The sequence below is a fragment of the Pseudonaja textilis genome, chromosome 1, assembly GCF_049901715.1.
Source record: "Pseudonaja textilis isolate UNSWEBS1 chromosome 1, rPseTex1.2, whole genome shotgun sequence".
Taxonomy (NCBI): Eukaryota; Metazoa; Chordata; class Lepidosauria; order Squamata; family Elapidae; genus Pseudonaja; species Pseudonaja textilis.
The window spans coordinates 8,010,709-8,032,451 of NC_141990.1; positions in this window are offsets into that span (position 1 = coordinate 8,010,709).

The window sequence follows — 21,743 nt, forward strand, 5'->3', positions numbered from 1 at the left end:
ATCCATCAGTCAATCCATCTACATGCAGAAGACACAAGCAGAAAAATCTCTCAATTGGTTGGCATCCTTAATTGTTATTAAGCACTAGAGATGAGAGCTTATCGCTTGGAACTAATGCTTTTTAAAAGAAAACAAAACAAGAAGAAAATAATACATGTGGAAAGATCTGATTATATATTTGACTCCATTTATCATGTCCCCGAAGAGCGGCAATCATTGACCAATATGTAATTTTACAAACAGTGGCAAAGAATATCTGACTTTTAAGAAAATCAGCATTCATTTAAAGGGAAACTGCAGGCTTAAAAAACAGCAGCAATTTTGAGGGTGTTGGAAACACAAATATTGATAGCTTTTGATTGGCTTCATAGTTTTAGTCCTGGGTGAGATAGTCCTCGACTTACAATCGAGACCAGAATATTCTGTGGATAAGCACAACAGAATATTTGTGAGCCACACCCAATTTTACACTGATTTTTCCATGATTGTGAAGCAGAGCACTACCATTGTTAAGTGAATCGTGCAGTCGTTAAGCGAATCTGGATTCCCCCGTTGACTTCGCTTGTTGGAAACCAGTTAGTAAAGATTGCAAATGGTGATCCCATGACCCAGGGACCCTATAATTGTCGTAAATATATGCCAATGGCCAAATGCCCAAATTTTGATCCTTTGACTGCGGAAATGGTATGAGATTGAAGGTGCAAGGACCAATTCTAAGTCATTTTTTCATGTCATAATTTCCAGCAGTCGTTAAATAAATGGCCATAAGTCAAGGACTACCCATGTCATATTATTACTTATAAATAATGTTTTTTCTTCCCTCTGTTCACCCACCCAAATATTCATCCTTTGTTCTGGCAGGATTCTATTATCACTCAGAGCAATTGTTTTCAGGCATTTTGATCTCAGGAGCCCTTTGCATTCTTAAAAAACGACGGAGGACGCTAACTAAGGAGTTTTGGTCTATCAATATTTACTGCATTAGAAATTAAATCTGGGAAATGTTAAAATAGTCACCTATTGATGGATTCCCTGAAAAGGGTATCAAAGACCCCCTCCCCAGGGATTCCCTGGCCACCCTTAAAGAATTGCTGACCTGGGGAAATATTTGAAGAGGTGATCCCATGAGGCTTTAAAGCAAAGTATCCTGAATATTTTAGAATTTCTATCAAGATCCCAATCCATGATATTCTAGACCAGTGGTAGTCAACCTGGTCCCTACCGCCCATTAGAGGGCGTTCCAGCTTTCATGGTGGGCGGTAGGAGTTTTGTCCCCTACTTTATAAATCACAATTACTGTGGAATCGGTGGGCGGTTAGAGAAAACTTTACTACTGAGATACAAAAGCGGGCGGTAGGTATAAAAAGGTTGACTACCCCTGCTCTAGACTTTTGATCAAGTTTGTTCTAAAGAAATTTATTCTTAGAATTGACATTATATGGTTATCCAAAATATAGGATTTTATAATAAATGATCTATGATCAGGGGCTCTGGTTGGGCAGGGATTAAAATAGGCAAGATGGTGGCTAAAGACGTTTGATTGAAGCATTGCCCGTTTTTATGTATTTTATTATTTTATTTTTATTTTACTTTATTACTTTATTTTATTTTATATTATTTTTATTTTATTTATTATTTTATTTAACTTTTTAAAATTCTACTCATCTCATCTCATCTAAGTATTGTTGGAAGAAATATCCTTCTGGGTTCAGTTCCAAGTGGGGAATAAAGACACTGGAAACATGGTGACTGCTTGGAAAGATGGTTTAATGGCGGACAGGATCACATGCCTGGGAGCTCCTGGGTGAAAAGAGAAGAAATGCTGAGAGTCCCTTGGTTTTATGCCCTATGTTGGGATTTGAATTTGAGCTTGTATTCTGATTGGTTGTCAGACTCCCATGACTCTTATTGGATGATGATGTAATGAAAGGGCTTTGGGCAATTCCTATTATAGGTCTGCCTGAAGGAGGTAGATCTTTGTTATGGAGAATAGACCTGCCCAGGCCTTAATGCCACATGAGCAAAGGTGAGTGGGGTGAGTTTCTGCCTCTCTGAGTTTCTACTTCTCTTTTAGGGGAAATATTCTGCCTTTTTAGTATACCCTAAAATATTTCATTTTTTCTCGGAGAGGGGTGAGTTTTAACTTCCAACATGTTCAGGACCATGTGTTAAATTGCAGTTAAGGTTTATTGCTCAAGCATACACACAAGAATCTATTAGACTAAAGTTCAGGATTAAATTGGCGCCTGATAAAGGTCCATGGAATTCAAGAGGGATTGGACATTTGTGGCAACGTAATGATTCTTAGCTGATGATGTACTTAACTCCGCCCCTCTTCCCCCAGCTCGGCCTGCTCTTCTCTTACACTAAGTGATTGTAGGAGGTTTACAACAACAGCAATGGATTGCAATGGAAGCCAAGCCCCTTTTGAGTATGGATCCAGGTCACACATGTTCAAAAGGAAAAGGTCTGCCTAAGTACACTCCAATCCGTCGATTAAGCAAATCACTGCAGTTGCTAAGATAACAGATAACAGATAATCAGAGTTGGAAGGGTCCTTGTAGGTCATCTAGTCCAACCCCCTGCCCAAGCAGGAGACCCTACACCGCTTCTGATAAATGGCAGTCCAATCTCTTCTTGAAAGTTTCAAGTGATGAAGCTCCCACAACTTCTGAGGGCAACTTCTGTTCCATTGGTTGATCGTTCTCACTGTCAGAAAGTTTCTCCTTATATCCAGGTTGAATCTCTCCTTGTTCAGTTTCCACCCATTGTTCCTTGTCTGGCCTTTGGGTGCCTTGAAAAATAGCTTGACCCCTTTGCTCTGTGGCAGCCCCTCAAATATTGGAAGACTGATATCCTGTCTCCCCTGGTCCTTCTCTTTACTAGACTAGCCAAGCCCAGTTCCTGGAACCGTTCGTTGTATGGTTTAGCCTCCAGTCCCCTTAATCATCCTGGTTGCTCTTCTCTGCATTTTTTCTAGAGTCTCAACATCTTTTTTATAATGTGGTGAATACAACTGGATGCAGTACTCTAGGTGTGGTCTTACTAAGGCTTTATAGAGTAGTATTAGTACTTCCCTTGATCTTGATTGTATCCCTCTGTTAATACAATTTAGGATTGCATTAACTTTTTTGGCTGCCACTGCACACTGCTGGCCCATGTTTAGCTGGTTGTCCACTAAAACTCCATGATCCCTCTCACAGTTACTGCTATTGAGCCTGGTTTCACCCAATGTATATGTGTACTTTTGGGTTTTTTTGCCTAAGTGTAGGACTTTACTTTTCTCTACATTGAATTTCATTTTGTTAGATGTGGCCCAGTGTTCTAGTCTGTCAAGATCCATCTGGATCTTGAGCCTATCTTCTTGGGTTTTAGCTATTCCTGCCAGCTTAGTATCATCTGCAAATTTGGTAAGTTCCCCTTCTATTCTCTCATCTAAGTCGTTAATGAAGATATTGAAGGGTACTGGGCCTAAGACAGAACCTTGTGGCACCCCACTGCTTAAGTTTCCTCCATGTAGACTTAGACCCATTAAGGACTACTCGTCGAGTACGGTTTGCCAGCCAGTTGTGAGTCCATTTAGTGGTGGTGCTATCTCTTCCACTTTTTTCTAGCATACTAAGAAGTAGGTTGTGGTCTACTTTATTGAATGCCTTGCTGAAATCTAAATATATTATGTCCATAGTATTTTGCTGGTCTACTAATTTAGTCACTGTGTTGAAGAATTAAATGAGATTGGTTTGGCATGATCTGTTTTTAACAAACCAGTGCTGACTGCTAGTTATTACTTTACTTATTTCTAGATGTTGGGGCAGATCTGTTTTTTTATTATCTTTTCCAGGATCTTCCCGGGTATTGATGTTAGGCTGATTGGTCTATAGTTTCCTGGGTCTGTTTTTTCCTTTTTTGAAGATGGGAACCACATCAGCTCTTTTCCAGTCCTCTGGTAGTTCCCCGGTGCTCCAGGATTTTTGAAAGATATGGTGCAGTGGTTCTGAGATGACCTCTGCCAGCTCCTTTAAAACTCTGGGATGTAATCCATCAGGCCATGGTGATTTGTTTTCGTCAAGATCAGACAGGTGTTCTCTTACTATCTTTTTGCTTATTTTAACTTTTTTTTTCTGGTCTGTCTTTTACAGTGTTTTTGGTGGGTTGAGCTACAGTTTCTTTTTGCATGAAGACGGATGCAAAGAATGAGTTAAGCAGTTCTGCTTTCTCTCTGTTGCCTGTTACTTCCTTGCCATCATCTCTCTTTAGTGGACTAACTGTTTCTTTGATTTTTTTTCTTGTTATTTATATGTTGGAAGAAACTTTTTTTATTATCTTTGACTTTTGTTGCAAGTCTTTAGCGAACCCGGCATCTTTGCTTGTCAGAAGCCAGCTGGAAAGGCTGCAAATGGTGATCACATGACCTCAGGACACTGCAACGGTTATAAATATGTGCCAATTGCCAAGTGACCATAACAGAATGACAGAGTTGGAAGGGATTTTGGAGGATGTGCTGTCCCAGCCAGTCTATGGGAATTGGATAGTTACTCAGGAATTATGAGCTGTTTCCTTAAGGGAATGCATTGTGGTAAATGTAGTTAAAGGTATCCTGGCAAATATAGTTCATGTCACGTGGTCACATCTGTAATCCTGATTGGTCACTAATCTGACCCTCGATGGGTTGGGGTAGTTTTCCTCACTTTTGCCTGAACTTTCTAACTTATGGCAGCTTCTTTCTATCTCTACGAGATGGGTTAGGAGATAACCATCTTTTACTACAAGGCAGATATACAAAGGATTGGTCATTAAAGAAGAACTTCATCATAAATGTGAGTTATAAGGATACCTGATGAACCAATAAATGTACTTTGTTATGGAGGTTTTGTTGAATTATCTATCTGCATCTGTGCAGCTTCAAATCTACCTCTGTGCAAAAGGCAGAAAAGAGGTCTTCTAGTCCAACCCACTGCTCAAGCAGGAAACCCCATACTATTTCCCATAGAGAACTGCTCCAAATATTGTATCATAATATTTTTAATTTGGGGAATGTGGGGAACTATTCAGGGGTGGGATTCTACCAGTTCGCACCTATTCGCTAGAACCGGTTATTAACATTCTAAGCAGTTTGGAGAACCGGCTGTTAGAAGAAATTACTGGCCTAATCCTGTAAGGAAAGCAGGAAGGAAACATTCTGGTGTTGCTTACAGAAACTGCCTCTCTGTTAACCCTTATTACATTCTTGGCAGGACTGGACTTCCTGCCTCAGGAACTTCTCTGGAGTTTTTTTCCCCTCCTTTGCTGGTACTTTGCTTGTGTGGAGTGACCATTCAAAGTTACAATGGCACTGAAAAAAGTGACTTATGACCCTTTTTCACACTTACAACTGTTGCAGCATCCCCACAGTCACTAGAGGCCAGGCGAGGAGATGCGTGCCTTGATGTGAGTGATATTGAGTTGGCCACGCCCAGCCAATAACATGACCACCAAGCCATGTCCACCCAGTCACATGACCCACCAAGTAAGCCACACCCACAGAGCTGTTTGTTAAAAAAATTTGAATCCCACTCCTGGAATTATTCATGATCATTCAATAACATTTCTTCATGAACACGTGGAAGGCATCCAAAATAACTACTTAATATAATGAAAATTCATCTTAGTTTAGACACAATACATCTTTTTGGATTCACTGGACAGATAACTGATAATCAGAGTTGGAAGGGACCTTATAGGTCATCTAGTCCAACCCCCCCGCCCAAGCGAGAAACCCTACACAGTGTGGTCCTTGTTATTAACTCTGTTATAATGTCTGATCCTGTGGTGAAAAATGGAGCAGCTCCATATAGTGCCCAAACCGGTCACCCAGTTGTAATAGTGACCATCACATGACCGTGGGGATGCTGTGATGGTCGTAAGTGTGAGGAAGAGTCATAAGTCTTTTTTTTTTTTCCAGTGCCATTGTAACTTTGAATGGTTGCTAAACAAATTGTTTTACACTGAGGCCTAGCGGAAAGGGCCACACAAATGAAGCCTGTTTCGTTAGTTCAGGGTTTGGTGTATTTTGTCTAATATATTTTTATTTATCAAAATATAAAATACAAAGAAAAATTGAAAAAAAGTAATAAAAAACTGGAGCATGTGAAAAAGGAAAAAAAAGAGAAAATGTGGTGTAAAAAAGGAAAAGGAAAGAAAAAAGCACCACTTCCAACTCTCCATCTAACAACATTACAACATCTCAACTTTTTACTTTTAGACAACAGTATATTCTAGCCATTTCTATAACAACAAACCTATCTAATCAGCAAAAAAAGAAAAAAAAAATCAAAGTTAAGTTTTTTCCCCATTGCAAGCACAAAATCCAGAAGTGATTTCCAAAAAGAAACGAAATTAAATATATTCTCTTCTTTGAATAAAAGAGTAAATTTAACCATCTCTGCTTCTTCTTGCTGTGGGGAATAGTATATGCTTCTGTTTATTGAGGGTTTGATGTGTGTTGTGTATATAACTCCGTTAAAAAAACAATGGAGACCTTAATAATTAGTTCAAGTCTGATACAGTGATCCTACAACTAATATTTTGAGGTGAATATGAATCGCGGCGCTTTTTTTTTCTTTACCTTACGCTCAACATTGGAGAAAAATCTAAATAATCCTATGCTCATAATGTTGACATCCTGATTGGGCATTAATACTGACAGATTTTTTTTCACTTTTCTCTTTTTATTGGCAATCCTTCAAGCTTTCTCAGGGATAGAATGTTCATAATTTTAATCATATCATAGAAAAATTACCGCATTGAAGCCTACGTTGAAATAACCCATTGTTATAAAGATGGATAACATTACAAGAAAAGCTGGGAGGGAAATTAAGCCACAAACTTGGTTAAGCCTGCATTATTCAAGGTAGTCCTTGAATTACAGCTATGATTGAGCCCCAAAGGTTCTAAGCGAGACAGTTGTTGAAGTGAGTTTTGTTCCATTTTTACAACCTTTCTTCGCCTGGTGGTTAAGTAAACCACTGCAGTTATTAACTTAGTCACTAGAGATGGTATTCAGCAGGTTCTGACCAGTTCTGGAGAACCGGTAGCGGAAATTTGGAGTAGTTCGCAGAACCAGCAATGGAAATTTTGAGTAGTTCAGAATACCACCTCTGACTGGCCCCGCCCCCTTCTATTCTCTGCCTCCAGAGTCCCAGCTGATTGGCTGGGTCTTCTTTTGTTGCCCTGCACAGGAGAACAGAACTGGAAAGCAGGTCAGTGGGGTGGGGAGGGAATGGGGATTTTTCAGTATCCTTTCCCTGCCACACCCACCAATCCATGCCCTCCAAGCCATGCCACACCCACAGAACTGGAAATAAAAAATTTTTTTGGATCCCATCACTATTAGTAACACAGTTGTTAAGTGAATCTGGTAATCATTGGAACAACTTGCCTCCAGAAATTGTAATTCCTGCCTAAGCAAGGGGTTGGAGTAGAAGACCTCCAAGGTACCTTCCAACTCTGTTATCTTATTCTGTTGTAACTGAAAAGGTGATTGTGTGACCCCAGATCAATGCAACTGTCATAAATATGAATCTGTTGCCAAGCGCCTGGATTTTAATCACATGACCATGGGAATGATGTAACGGTTGTAAGTGTGAAAAATGGTGGTAAGTCCCTTTTTTCAGCGCTGTTGTAACTTTGAACGGTCACTAAATGAACTGTTATCAGTCAAAGACTACCTCTAGCAGGAACACAACAATGGGGTGCCATCATCCGATGGGGACATTGACTCCGCCCCTCTTTACTTCAGCTCCGCCCACAAGGCATCTTCTAACAAAGGCATCTGCAACCTTGGCAACTTTAAGGCTTGTGGACTTCAATTCCCAGAATTCCTCAGCTAGCATGGCTGGCGGGGGAGGGGGGGAATTCTGGGAGTTGAAGTCCACAAGTCTTAAAGTTGCTAAGGTTGGAGACCCCTATTCTAACATATTGGGACGCAAGACCAGGGAACCAAACCAGCCCTCCATTATTAATATCATCCATGACCGACTTCTTGCTGGGCTTGACCTTAGCTAGAGAGAAACAACCTTGTCAGAAGGTGGTTTGGCCTTCGCCCTCCCCATTTCCCTCCCCCACAAGGAAGAAGAAGAAGGAGGCCCCCTGCCCACATTCCTCAAGAAATTTCCCCAGATTAGATTTGTAAATCAAAAACCAATATATAACATGCAAGAATTGATCTGTTTTATATTCCTCAGTTACATTTTGGTAAAGCACATTTAGAAGATTTAGAACGTATTTGCGCCTGCTGCTTCAGCCATTATATGCTTCAGCTGAGACATCTATTTGTGAGCCCATAAAACAGCCACTGACTACCCATGTAAATTGTGTTCTCCACAATAAATTAGATGCATACTTGCAAAAATACATAACCGCTGTTGGTCGGCTTACGGTGGCAGAATACTAATGAGGTTTAAAGTTGCATTGTCCCTTTCTCAGGCCCAATTTAGCCTTTACATCAAAAATTATGAAGGGAAAAGCACTTTATAATCTTGCCGAGATGTAAAATAGCACTTAGGGAGAAATGACTTGGTTCGCTTTGGAGACATCGGCATGAAGTGTGGTTGGGTTTATACTTATTTTAGGCAGGGAAAGTAAACTAGATTCCAGCAAGGAGTTTGACATCTCCCTTCCACATTCGATAAACAGGCAGTCCTTAACATACAATCACAACATTTCCGTTGCTAAGCGAGACTTCTCTTGAGTGAATCTTGTCCCATTTTACGACCTTGTTTGCCACATTTGTTAAATAAATCACTGCCAGTTACCAACCTGGTTGTGAATGTGGCTTCCCCACGGACTTTGCTTGCTAGTAGGTCGCAAAAGGGGATCACATGACCCAGGACATTGAAACCGTCATCAATATGAGTCAGTTGCCAAGCACCTGAATTTTGATCATGTGATAGTGGGGAATGCATCGGTCCCAAGGGTGAAAAACAGTCATAAGTCACTCTTTTTTTCAGTGCTATTGTAACTTGGAATGGCCACTAAATATACTGTTATAAGATGAGGAGAGTAGTATGAGCTCTACCTATACTTTGTCTTTAGGTGGAAGGATGAAGGAATTGGGCACAAGATGAATGCAGAAAAAGGAATGATACCACAGGACAGAGCAATAAGGTGGGAATTGAAAGAAAATTGGCAAATTTATGATTCCTAGCTGATATCCAAATGCAAATGTCTTTCATCAATGGGATTGACTATTTTTCCTGTATTTGCTGTTGCAATTCTTGGGCAAGATGTCAGGCCGAAGGATACAGATTAAAGAAAACTAGGTACACAAAATGTATATTATTTATAATATATCAGAAAACAGCACTTATGTAGAACTATCTATGGAGATTCTCAGTCATCCAGGTCATGGCTGTCCCAAAGATGCTTTTTTTTTCAAAAGGCAACTGGACTTTCTTGGTTTTTCTTTAAAGACGTTTCGCTTCTCATCTAAGAAGCTTCTCTCGCTCTGACTGGAATCCTCCCATTCCACACCATCCAGTCAAACTGAAGAAGCTTCTTGGATGAGAAACGAAACGTCTTCAAAGAAAAACCAGAAAGTCCAGTTGCCTCTTGAATAAAAGCACTTTTGGGACATGTAGAAATGTGTCAAAAAACAAGAGGTGCCTTAGTTAGAAAAAAAAATCTATGCACATGTATGTTCAGAAAAATTCCATGCCAAAAAGAAAAAATCGGCATTTGTAAAGCAAAACTGAAAAGGGACGTGGTAGCTCAGTGGCTAAGACACTGAGCTTATCGATTGAAAGGTCGGCAGTTCAGCAGTTCAAATCCCTAGCGCCGTGTAATGGAGTGAGTTCCCGTTACTTGTCCCAGCTTCTGCCAACCTAGCAGTTCGAAAGCACGTAAAAAATGCAAGTAGAAAAATAGGGACCCCCTTTGGTGGGAAGGTAACAGCATTCCGTACATCTTCGGCGTTTAGTCATGCCAGCCACATGACCGCGGAGACGTCTTCAGACAGGGTTTTGTAGCCAAAACGAAATATTTTCTCTTGGGAACCAAGGACATTTCAGCAGGTGCTTAGAAGGAGGGGACTGAGGTTACCTAGCAACTGGCCGTATCCTGATTGGACCATGTGACTGATTGTTTTGAGAAAGTGAAAAAAATGTTTACTTTTAATTAGGTAAAAACAGCGGGAACAGATATGACATATCCAATAAATCTATTCTTTGAAGAATATATCTACCTCAAGAGTTTTGCTTGCCGCGGGTATGTTACTTGGATCCCTGACATCAGGATTGTCCCCAAAACTTGGCCTACTCCTAACCTTTCCTCCCTTGAAGCTGTGGATATAAAATGAGGGACCATTTTACCAAGAAGACAAGTAAGATATACATCTAAGAAGAACAGTCCGAAGGGTACTTTTTGAAAAGGCAAATAGACTTTCTTTGTTTTGCCTTGAAGACGTTTCGCTTCTCATCCAAGAAGCTTCTTCAGTTCTGACTGAACGGCGGAGACTGGAAGGATTTATATTCCTTGCAGTCATCTGGTCGTGAGGGAAATACGAGGGGAAAAAAGGCATAATCCTGAGATCTCATAGTTTGCTAGATTTTGAAAATTAAATCTAACCCGCTCTAGCATATAAATGTATTTACACACATTCATTTATTTTAAATATGTATAGCAGATGTGTTATTCAGAGGTTCCTGTGGCAGGTTAGAAATCCTTAGAAATGAAACAGTGAAGCCAACAAAATAAAACAGTCAAGGAATTAAGTCGCAAGTCAATTTAAAATGCACAATAATTAGCAAAACGCTACTTAGAGAGGGTTCCCTCCGTATCAAGCAACATGACTGGGAAATGGTCCAACATCTTCAATGCAGGACTGAAATATCTAATTTTTCCATCTCAGAAGGAACATAAATACAGGTAGTATTTAAGTTATTCAACTTACAACGGTTACTGAAACCAAAGTTAGGGTTGTTAAATCATGGCAGTCATACATTGAGGCATCAGATGACCTGACGTAATTTTTCAACATTTTTTGGGAGCAGCTTTTAACCAAAGGGTGTGACTGTTAAGTGAATACTGCAACTGTTAAGCAAGCGTCGTTAAATGAATCTGTTTTCTCTGACGGGCGTTTTTTTTGCCAGAAACTGACAGTAAACACCAGAAACTGGCAAAAAGGTTGCAATGACCAAATTGCCATAAAAGTGAGACAGTTGCCAAGAACCCAAAGTACTGTGGTATGGGGTGTGGCCGTTGTAACTTCAAAAACAAGTCATAAGTACAGGTAATCCTCAACTTACGACCACAATTGAGCCCAAAATATCTCTCGTTAAGTGAGACATTTGTTAAGTGAATTTTGCCCCGTTTTATGACTTTTCCTGCCCCGTTGTTAAGTGAATCACTGCAGTTGATAAATCGGTAACACGGTTGTTGAGTGAATCAGGCTTCCTCACTGACTTTTGCTTGTCAGAAGGTCACAACAGGGGAATCACACGATGTCATAAGTCTGAATCCATTGCCAAGCATCTGAATTTTGAACATACGATCATGGAGATGATGCAAAGGTTGTAACCATGAAAAACGGTCATAAGTCCCTTTTTTCAGTGCCGTTGTAACTTTGAATGGTCACTAAATGAACTGTTGTAAGTCGAGGACTAGCTGTAGCTCTGTGGAGATTTATCATAATTTTGAACAATCATTAAGTGGCCGGTCATACATTGAAGACTATTTGTATAGGCTCAAAATTACTTCCAAGAATGAAGTACAGGTTGTCCTCACCTTACAACAGTTCGTTTAATGACTGTTGAAAGTTAACAACAGCACTGAAAAAAAGTGACTAGTGAACCATTTTTCACACGTATGAGCTCTATGATCACATGATCAAAATTCAGAGGCTTGTCAATTGGTTCATACTTACGACGGTCGCAGTGTCTCAGGGTCATGTGATCAGCTTTTGACAGTTTGTGACAGGAAAATTCAGTGGGGAAGCCCGATTCAATGAACAACCAAGTGACTCATCAACAACTGCAACGATTCACCGAACAACTGAGGCAAGAAAAGTTGTAAAACGAGACAAAACTCACTTAACGAACGTCTCGCTTAGAGACTTATACATTTTGGGCTTGACTGTGATCATAAGTTGAGGACTTTTTTTCTCCCCTTTCCTTTCTTTTTGGGGAAAAAAAATTGAAAAGTGATTCCCCTCCCCCCCCCCACACACACAAGTATGAATGTGAATAATATAACCGTATAAAGATGGAATCATGTTGCTGGCACAACCCCATTTATGCAGCCTTGGAATTCTTTGCATAACTGACAAGGCGACAATAAAGGAGATTATTTGTAGCTCAGGATTTAAATGAGTCGCCCTTGCAGCTCCCTCTTATTTTCTTGCAGACATTTTATTACCCAAATAGATTGCATCATCAGTGCCAGTAAGGAGTGGGATTTGCTCTCGGTTGATATATATTCTTAATGGCTTATCTCGTCAGTGCTGGTGGAGGTTTTTGGGTTGGCTGTTTAAAGTTAGCTCGCTTGGCAGTTCCTTGATTAGAGTATTTTTTTCCCCTTTCTTCATTGTTGGTCTGATGTTAAACTATGTTAATCTATGCTGGTGGTTGCTCACCGTTTTGCAGGGGTGGGATCCAAAAATTTTAACAACCGGTTCTGTGGGCATGGCTTAGGTGATGGGATGGCTTGGTGGTCATGTTATTGGCTGGGTGTGGCCAACTCAACATCACCCACATTGAGGCACGCATCTCCTCGCCTGGCCTCTCATGACTGTGGGGATGCTGCAACAGTCGTAAGTGTGAAAAACGGTCATAAGTCACGTTTTTCAGTGCTATTGTAACTTTAAATGATCACTCCACATAAGCAAAGTACTAGCAAAGGAGGGGGGGAAAACTCCTGAGACGGGAAGTCTAGTCCTGCCAAGAATGTAATAAGGGTTAACGGAGAGGCAGTTTCTGTAAGCAACACCAGAATGTTTCCTTCCTGCCTTCCTTACAGGATTAGGCCAGTAATTTCTTCTAACAACCCGTTCTCCAAACTGCTTAGAATGTTAACAACCGGTTCTAGCGAATAGGTGCGGACCTGTAGAATCCCACCCCTGCGTTTTTGGGCTCCCGTGCCGATAATTGTGTGCGTGCTTGCCTGCTCATGCTCGCGTGCCATCACCCAGAAGACAATGCGCGCGGGCCCCACATGCTTCCTGCGCAGGCATGTGTAACCCACGCGACTCATGCTACCCGTGCTTCTGCGCATGCACAGTGCAACCCCCTGCACACCATGTGCTTTTGCACATGCGCGAGTGTGTCCTGCATGCCACCGCACCCCTGCACATGCGCACCAGGTACCTGACAAGGAGCTGTCGGGCGGGTGGCGCGTGCGCATGCACAGTAGATCATTTCTGGGAAAGTGGTTTGGTTGCCGGCAGTAATGGCTCTGTGTGCCACTTCCTCCATGCCTGCCATAGGTTTGCCACCACGGATCTATGCTCCTTTGAGTACTGACCTTGATGGGGTGTGTCTTGGTCCTTTTGTCCCACGGGTGCTTTTTGCAAGAGGCAACTGGACTTCCTGGTTTTTCTCCGAAGACGTTTCGCTTCTCATCCAAGAAGCTTCTTCAGCTCATCCCAGAAGCTTCTTCAGAGCTGAGGAAGCTTCTTGGAGGAGAAGTGAAATGTCTTCAAAAGAAAAAAAAAACCAGAAAGTCTAGTTGCCTCTTGAAAAAAGCACCTTTGGGACAATACTGACCTGCAGGAGTGAGAATTTCTATGGACTTTTGGTCTTTTTGTTCCCTGCAGGATCCAACCTGGGTCGGTGACTGGGGCCAGAGGTTTAGTCTTCTTGGCTTTCGATTCATGCTGGAGCCCATCTTCACGGAACTTCTCTCCAGCAGAATGTCTGCTTTGGGCTATTCTATGTGTAGTATTTATGTCATGCCTGGTTCTGTGTGGTTTTTTTAAGTTATTGATTGGGACGCTGACGGCTGGCTATTAAGTCATTGGCTGTTGTTTCCTTGTGCGGTCAACCCCTCTGCTTCTAAGAACTTGATAAGCTGTTGATATATCAGCACGTGTGTTGACTGACAAGGGGCCCGTTTCCTAGGCGTTGATCATTTCTGTGGCTATTTTTGTCCCTGCTCAGCCAACAATCTTAGTAGCTGCAAAATTGAATGTATGTCCTTGTTCATTGCCGCATGAGGCTACCAATGAGTTTGGATCTCCTTGTCTCATCACTCGCTTGTGGTTGTCTTCCACTCCATCTGTCCTAAATAATCGCACGCAACAAGGTGATATTTAGCAGGTTCTGACCAGTTCTGGAGAATCGGAAGCGGAAATTTTGAGTAGTTTGGAGAACCAGCAAATGCCACCTCTGACTGGCCCCGCCCCCATCTCTTCTCTGCCTTCCGAGTCCCAGCTGATTGGCTGGGTCTTCTTTTGTTGCCCTGCACAGGAGAACGGAGCTGGAAAGTAGGTTAGTGGGATGGGGAGGGAATAGGGATTTTGCAGTATCCTTCCCCTGCCACGCCCACCAAGCCACGCCCACCACTGGAGGCAATCATTGCAGAGGATCTGGTAGATTACATTAGAAGTATCTCCTACCTCCAAGCGATCTTTGCAATGCATGATTTTGTTTCCTGTTTGGCTTCTTGATTGTCTCTTTTGCACAGCTTGTCGATATTGTTTATGTCTATGTGTCTATTGATGGTTCATTTTCCAGAGTGCCAGGCTTCTAGAAATTTTCTAGCGTTTTTTTGGACTTGGTGTGGTCTAGGAGGGTCACGGTTGCCCAGTTGAAACTATAGTTAAGTCGGTCCATATGTTCTGAAATTAAAGAGTTTTAAATCATATGAGCTGCAGTGGCGCAGTGGTTAGAGTGCAGTACTGCAGGCTACTTCTGCTGACTGCCGGCTGCCTGCAATTTGGCAGTTCAAATCTCACTAAGCTCAATCTCACCAAGGTTGATTCAGCCTTCCGTCCTTCCGAGGTGGGTAAAATGAGGACCCAGATTGTTGGGGGGCAATAGGCTGACTCTGTAAACCATTTAGAGAGAGCTATAAAAGCACTGTATAGTGGTATATAAGTCTAAGTGCTATTGCTATGCTATCAGGTCTTCTGACTGCTAGTTGGTGTTCATGAATACGTTCTTGTTAGTCTTTGAGATATTTAAAACAGACAAAGCAACCTCGACGTTGCTTTGAGCCAGCAAAACAACTCCAACTTGAGAAACATTTGGACTTTTACAGATTTATGTACACAGCTGTGACTATTATTAAGTGTTGTACCTTATGATTCTTGACTCTTGACAAATATCTGTTTTCTTTTCTGTACACTGAGAGCATTTGCACCGAGACAAATTTCTTGTGTGTCCAATCACACTTGGCCAATAAAGAATTCTATTCTATTCTATTCTATTCTATTCTATTCTATTCTATTCTATTCTATTCTATTCTATTCTATTCTATTCTAATCCCCAATAAAGATTTCTATTCTTTCCCTATTCTATTCTTATTCCCAATAAAGATTTCTATTCTATTCTATTCTATTCTATTCTATTCTATTCTATTCTATTCTATTCTATTCTATTCTATTCTATTCCATTCTATTCCCAATAAAGAATTCTATTCTATTCTATTTCTATCTATATGCTTGTCTCTGTGTTGTACCTATATACTGTACTGTATTGTATTGTGTACCTATATACACAATTTTTTTTATAGTACGCAACCATTAAGTGTAAACAATCAGCAATGGGTGCCTTCGATGACATGCAGTGGTTTAAGACTTAGCACCCCCACACACACCCTTACATGCAACCCCCTGAATCCAATAAAATTGCAAATTTCACTGTACTTCACAATATCCTAAATAAACATGAACAGCGTGCATTTCTTTCTCTGGCATCAAATATTAATCTGTCCATGGTTGGAAATGCATTTTCCATCTCGTCTGTGCTGGTGCTGGATAAACATCGGGGAGATTGCTATTCCAGACCTTTCATTCTCTCCCAGAGTCGAGAACATGACAAATTCCTTTCCTAATTACACTCACCACTGTTTGCCTTCTAAGACTGTAAACCCTCCATCACGCAGGGGGTTTCCTCTCTTCCTGACCCTCCCCAATTTCATTGGGATTACATGCTCCTTTTCAGCCATGCAAACGCCTGCATAGGCAAATGAGCTGTTCGCCGTGTGGGTGATGTGCATTTGATCAAATTCATGGAAGCCCCAATCCCAGTTAGCTAACATCAGGGACCATTTTTGGACCATCCAGGACAGAAGGAAGGGAGGGCTCCAAAGCTGGGCCTGTCTTTTTCAACCAATCAATCAATCAGTCAATCAATCAATCATATAAATCAATCAATCGGTCAATCAATCCAATCTATCAAATAGTCTGAATAGAGCTGGTAATTCAGCAGGTTCTGACCAGTTCTGGAGAACCGGTAGCGGAAATTTTGAGTCGTTCAGAGAACCGGCAAGTCCCACCTCTGACTGGCCCCACCAACCCCCTCTATTCTTTGCCTCCCGAGTCCCAGCTGATTGGCTGGGTCTCCTTTGGTTGCCCTGCACAGAAGAACAGAACTGGAAAGCAGGTTAGTGGGGTGGGGAGAGACGGGGGATTTTGCAGTAACCTTCCCCTGCCACGCCCATCAAGCCACACCCACCAAGCCACACCCACAGAACCAGTAATAAAAAAAAAATTAATCTCACCACTGGCTGGAAGGGACCTTGGAGGTCTTCTAGTCCAGCCCCCTGCTCAAGTACGAAAACCTATACCATTTCAGACAACTGACTGTTCAGTCTCTTCTTCAAAACCTCCAGTGATGAAACCCCTACAACTTCTGGAGGCCAGTTGTTCCACTGGTTAATTGTCCTCATGGTTAGGAAGTTTCCCTCCTTAATTCCAGGTTGCTTCTCTCCTTGATTAGTTTCCATCCATTGTTTCTTATCCTGCCTTCTGGTGCTTTGGAGAATAACTTGACCCCCTCCTCTTTGGGGCAGCCCCTCGAATATTGGAATATTACTATTATGTGACTCCTAGTCCTTCCTTTCTCTAGACTGGCCATACCCAATTCCTGCAACTGTTTTTTATCTCCAGGACTTTAATCGTTGCATTTTGGGGATAGCTTTGGGACTTGGTGCCAAAAGCTTTAGCTATCACTGCCCTATACTATTTTAGATAAATGGTTGTCCAGTCTCTTCTTTGTGATGACCCAAAGGGGCGTGGCACAAAGGCAACACAGTCAGATAATCAATAAGAGTCCCTTTAATAGCTCCAACTTTGCCCCCAATGTCCAGCTGAAGAAAAACTCTCCCAGGAACAGCCTTTAAGCGGAGGAAATTCAGTCCAAAACAAGGTACATACAGACTGTAACCAAAAATCCAAACAAACAAAGCTGCAGTAATGAACTTGACAGGACGGGAGAAGGAATTGCAGACTTGAAAGCATGGCAACATTCACACAGTTGGGAAGACACCGGGAACACAGATAAGCCACGACAATACCAGATAAATTCACTATTTGCTCCCAACAACTTGCTGCATGCAGCTTCCCTTTTTAAACTGTGTTCCCAGCTGCAGCTAATGAAGGGAATCAGAGCCCTTTCCTCCCCCATAAGCCACGCCACTCACGTTGCTCCCTTCTCCGTTCCTCCCTGCGCACCCTAGTATGAAGAGGGGGTGGGCCTGAGTCTTCCTCCGAATTCCCTCTCCCTTGTTCTACCTCTTCCCTGCTCTGCCCAGCCAGACTTTGCCCTTCCCCAGTTTCCTCCACAGCCAAGGGAGCCACACTCCCACTTCCTGTCAGCTGTTTGGCCTCCCCCTTCGAATCAGATTCCACAAGGGGAAGAAGAAGAGGATGACATCATCACCCCCATGCAGCCAATCAGATCTGACTTTCCAATGACGTCACCGAGAGCAAACGAGGAATCTTGCCAGCAAGCTGCAAAAATACATATTTTAAAGGAGACAAACTTTTACCTGCCTGAAAACTCCCTCTGTTCCCCCCCCACCCTATCTTTCAAAGAGTAAGCCGGGTCAGCTGAGCCTCCAGTGGGGGTTAAAGCTGAAAGGAAACACCAGTCTCTCTTTTTTTTTCCAGTGACAGTTTCAAGCAGCCCCTCTGGCACAAGGACAGGGCCATGGCGGGACTTCAATCGCTTTGGGGGGGGGGGGACATCTGTTGGATGACCTCAAATAAGCAGAGAGAACCAACAGCCCTCTCGCCCGTGGATTTCAGCAGCCCATCGAGAGCCACGGAAGGAAAAGGAAGCCGACCCAGAGAGAAAATCCATTTTTTTCCCTCTCCGACGCCCATTGCAACCTTGACAGCTCTGTGCATGCATAGACACACACGCTATGCCTTTTCCAGGAACCCCACCAAGCTCAGGTTTTCTCGGTGTCTTCTGGTGACCAGCTAATCAACACATCTGACAGCTTCTGGCTTCCAGCTGAGAAGGTTGGCTGTCCCTGTCCCTCTGTGTGTGTCCGTCCCCCCCGCCACACACACACCCTTGGCCTTTAAGAGGGGGGAAGGCAAGGCTGTGATATCTGACTCAAATAACAACAGCTGGGGTTTATTTATTTATTTATTTTGGTGTAGGGAGAAATTCTGCTGCCCACCCGCAATTCTCTTGGCAGCTTCATTCAGGCTGGATCTGGCACTGGCTTTGGTGGGAAGGGAAGGCCAACCATCTCCAGCTGCTCCCCTCCCCCATTGTCCCCCATTGGTGACTCCACCGAGGAGCCCAGGTGGGCTTTGCTGGCTGAGTTGGCCCTTTTCCCCAATCTTCACCAACCAGCTGTCACCACCCATCTTTCCCATGCTGATTTCTCGAAGGCTTTGTATTATCCTAACTTCTCAGCAGGGGGCAGCACCACAACCTAGGGCAGGCAAGCTCCGAAGCTAAGCAGAGTCGAGCCTGGCTGGTATTTGGATGAGAGGCAGATGGAAAACGCCAGATCTGAAGAGTACACTGGCTTGCTTTAATAACAGCAGCAGCGGGAGCAGCAGCAGAACTGCAAAAAACCACAAAAAAACTGCGCTACTCGGACAGAACATCGTATATTTTAAGAAAATATTTGGTCAGTACCTAGGATGCTAGCAGCAACCCATATCAACCATCAGTGCCAGTTAATAATATTTGTGATACCTTTTAAAATGTTCCGTTGACTGAATTTCATGTTTTATGAATAAAGTATCCACTTGGAATACTCCATCCAGTTCTTGTCATCACAATGTAAAAAAGATGTCGAGATTCTAGAAAGAGTGCAAGGAAGAGCAACAAAGAGGATTTGGGACCTGGAGGCTGAAACGTATGAAGAGTGATTCTGGAACTGGATAATGTCTAGTTGGATGAAGAGAAGGATGAGGGGTGACATGATAGCAGTGTTCCAATATCTGAGGGGCTGCCCCAAAGAAGAGGGAGTCAAGCGATTCTCCAAACACAATGGGTGGAAACTAATCAAGGAGAGAAGCAACTTAGAACTAAGGAGAAATTTCCTGACAGTGAGGACAATTAATCAGTGGAACAACTTGCCTGCAGAAGTTAGTGAATTCTTCAACACTAAAAGTTTTTCAGAAGAGTTTGGAGAGCCATTTGTCTGAAATGGTGTAGGGTTTCCTGCCTAAGCAGGGGGGTTGGACTAGAAGACCTCCAAGGTCCCTGCCAGCTCTGTTTTTCTGTCATTCTTTCATTTTGTCTCCTTTATATTTCATTTTAATTCCCTTTTCTCACCACACTCCTTAGATTTTATTCCTAGAACTTGCTTTTTTTTTTTTTGCATTTTCAGCTCCCAGAGTATTTACAAAGTTATGATTTATGTTGCATTGAATTTAAAAATAATGTGGAAGAACAACTTCCAAATGTGATTCAAAGGAAGCCATCTTTTAAAGACTCTCTGGTGCGTTTTGGTGTGTGTGTGTTTGTGTGTGTGTGTGTGTGTGTGTTTTAAGGTAATGGCTTTCCAGGACTTCATTTCCGATCATTATGGCAAACTTGATTCAAGAATCTGCCTTTTTTTGAACCTGCAAAAATGGTGTGTGTCCAGAGTCCCTGAGTTGATTGTGGCTTGATTATGAAGTTCATCTTGGCATCGGTGACTCGGTCGCCACCCTTTACGTGAAAGCAAGGTGTGAAATGTCAGAAAGGTTAAGCTGTAATCTTTCAAGAATCTAAGATGAAGCTAATCATTTTGAAGAGACCGCCTCTTTCTGATGTTAATTGGATCTTTGCTGCACAGAAGCTGGTGGAGCCTACAGTTGGCGGAGGGGGGAATTCTTTAGGTTTAGTTGAGGGCTGGGGGTGGGCAGAGTGGAGCAATCAAAGCCATCTGATGCCAACAAGGGGCCCTGGTATCAAAAGCTGCAGGTTAGAAAAAGTCAACACAACAATTCTCATCAGTGGGTTGGGCAAAGAGGCTTCCAAACTCACACCAGCAGAAAAGAATGAATGAAAATGAATGAATGAATGAATGAATGAATGAATGAAATAGATTGATTATAGATAGATGGATGGATGGATGGATGGATGGATGGATGGATGGGTGGGTGGATGGATGGATGGATGGATGGAGTGATGGATAGGTAGGTGGATAGTTGGATAGATGGATAGATAGGTAAGTGGATAAATGGGTAGATGGATGGATAGATAGATGACAGATAGACAGATAGATGAGTAGACAGATACTGTCATACCCCTGTTGGAGTCTGACTCCAAGGGAGAGATGGAACAGCTGACAGGGAGTGGGAGTGTGGCTCCAGTGGCTGTGGAGGAAACTGGGGAAGGGCACAGGCTGGATAGACATTCAGAGGAAGACCCAGTCCCATCCCCTCTTCACCCTAAGGCACGGCAGGGAGGAGCGGATAAGGGAGAAATGTGAATGGCATGGTCTAGGGGGAGGAAGGGGTCCTGATCCCCTTCATGGGCTGCAGCTGGGAGGACTGTTTAAAAGGACAAACTGCGCATGGCACAGTTGCTGGAAGCAAAGTGTGGATTCTAGTTGGAGCTTCTCTGCGTTTTGGCTTCTTCCCAATTGTGGTTGTTGTATTATCTGGTAGAAGTCTGCAATTAATCATCCTTGCCTGCCGTAGTAATTCCTTCAGTGTGGTTTGTGTTGGTTTTTTTTATTTCAAATTAACTTTACTTTGAGTGCGGACTGCATTTACTCCCTTCCTAAACTGTTTTATTTAAGAGTTTGATATCCATCCGAGGATAATTGGAAATTGGGGCCAAGTTGGAGGCATTAAAGGGACTTCCTTCTATTTTGGGGGCTTGGTTAATTTTGTGTCACACCCTGGGTCATCACAGATACCTTCCTTCCTTCCTTCCTCTCTCCTTCCCTCCCTTCACAGTATCTTCCTTCCTCCCCCCTCCCTTTTATTCACCTCCCTTCCTTCTTCCTCTCTTTCTCCCTTCCATTCATTTATCCATCCACCCATTACACAAAAATCTTGAAAGAGTGCAGAGAAGAGGAACAAAGATTATTAGGGGACTGGATTTTAAAACATAGGAAGAACGGTTGCAGGAATTGAGTTGGCCTAGTCTACCGAACAGAAGGAGTAGGGGAGACTTCATAGCATCTTCCAGTACTTGACGGGCTGTCACAGAGTACGGGGTGGGGTGGGGTGGGGGGGTGGGGCGGCAACCTATTCTCCATAGCAACAGAGGGCAAAACAAGAAGCAATGGGTGGAAATGTATCAGAGAGAAAGCCAAGGTAGAACTAAGAAGGAATTTCCTGACAGTGAGAATAATTAATC